Source organism: Nycticebus coucang, chromosome 13 (genome assembly GCF_027406575.1).
Source record: "Nycticebus coucang isolate mNycCou1 chromosome 13, mNycCou1.pri, whole genome shotgun sequence".
NCBI classification, from domain to species: Eukaryota; Metazoa; Chordata; class Mammalia; order Primates; family Lorisidae; genus Nycticebus; species Nycticebus coucang.
Window position 1 is genome coordinate 75710652 of NC_069792.1, and position 1650 is coordinate 75712301.

At 31.3% G+C, this 1650-nt stretch overlaps 1 non-coding gene across 1 annotated transcript; it reads right to left on the reverse strand.

Moving 5' to 3' along the window:
• Positions 1–859: 859 nt before the first annotated feature.
• Positions 860–966, reverse strand: LOC128564090 (U6 spliceosomal RNA). Its single transcript, XR_008373977.1, has one exon. It is a non-coding gene; the product is annotated as a U6 spliceosomal RNA (small nuclear RNA).
• Positions 967–1650: the final 684 nt, after the last annotated feature.

Sequence of the window (1650 nt, forward strand, 5' to 3'; positions counted from 1 at the left end):
CACTTTCCTGAGTCCCATTTGCTCAGTTCACTTCCCTGCCATGTCAATATAGCTTTGAAAGGATTCCTGCTCTGCATTTTACCAATCACTTTCATTTATACATTTTAAGAACTTCTTCAAATCTCTACTCCACTGTTATATTTTTCATCATCATCTATATCTTTTTCTTTCTAACTACCTATGTTGTATTTAATATACTTTCTAGCAGAATGATTTGAATGTACTCCTATGTTTCATTTGTTTTCATTACTTTATATGTGTTTTCCTCTGCATGTGTTAAATAAGAAAAAGGCCCCCTTTTCTGATATAAAATTTCATGTCATCTCTATAAGAAGCATCCTAGTTCCATAAATCAAATTTAGTTATGTGTTTTTTTATAGTTATTTTGTATGTATTTTTTATAATAAAAGGCATTCTAAGTGATTTTAATATTACATAATTGCTAATTTTTCATAAGGTGTAAGTAGACATCTAAGTAATCATTTTTTATTTCAAATTAATATGAGGGTACAAATGTTTAGACTACATTATTTTCAATTCTGAGGTAAAATTCAATCTGTAGTTGACCCCTTGACACCCTCACATGGGACACATTAGGTGAGATCCCACAAATTGCCCTCCCTCCTCCAGCCAATCACCCTCCCTTCTTTCCCCTCTTCTCTCCTTTGCAAGACAAAATTTGTGGTTTTTGTTTAATGTGGATGTACAATGATTTATATATTGGTTTCACGTTAGTATTGAGTACATCAGACACTTTTTTCCCCCTTTCTTGAGATACTTTACACAAAAAAAATGTGTTTCAACCACATCCAGATAAACACAAAAGGTGTAAGTCTCCATCTTTTCTTTTCTTTTTTTTTTTAATATGGAACGGTTCACGAATTTGCATGTCATCCTTGCGCAGGGGCCATGCTAATCTTTTCTATATCGTTCCAATTTTAGTATATGTGCTGCCGAAGCAAGCACGTCTCCATCTTTTCTTAAGGCTGAATAGTACTTTATGATAAGCTAAAATCTATAGGGATGAACACAGCAGAAATCATCTTGTTATATTTCTATATTACATATATATTAAATTTCCAATTATATTAGGAAGGTGATAGTTTGCCACATTCATAACACAGATTTCAAAAATTGCCAGAGTCTAAATTAAATATACCAATAGTAAGAGACTATACTTTACCTGAAGGTCTGCTCTGTTCTTCATTCAAACAAAAAGTGGATGATACGAATTTATCTTTTACTTTATTGGCAGTTTCATTTCTATGAAAATAAAATTAATGACAAATTCAATAACTACTCTTCCTTAGTTTTGACAAGTAAACAGATACAGCATCATTAAGGAAAATGATAAAGAACTCAAGCAAAAATAATTGCATCACAAAGTATTTACCAAAGCAGGGTGAGAGTGTAAGTCCTACTTACATGGGAGAAGCAGATGGTACAAAAACTAATTGCTAAATACTGAAGGTGAAATACTGTTATTTATTATAATCTGTGTTTGAAAAGCAATAAAAAAGAACACACAAACTTATACAATAAGTTATGAAATTCTAAAGAATATCTAAAGAGACTTCAGTCATTGATCCAAAGTTCTCCCATTATTACATATTTTGAAAGGCCTTTACAAATATGAATGAATGTCAGAAA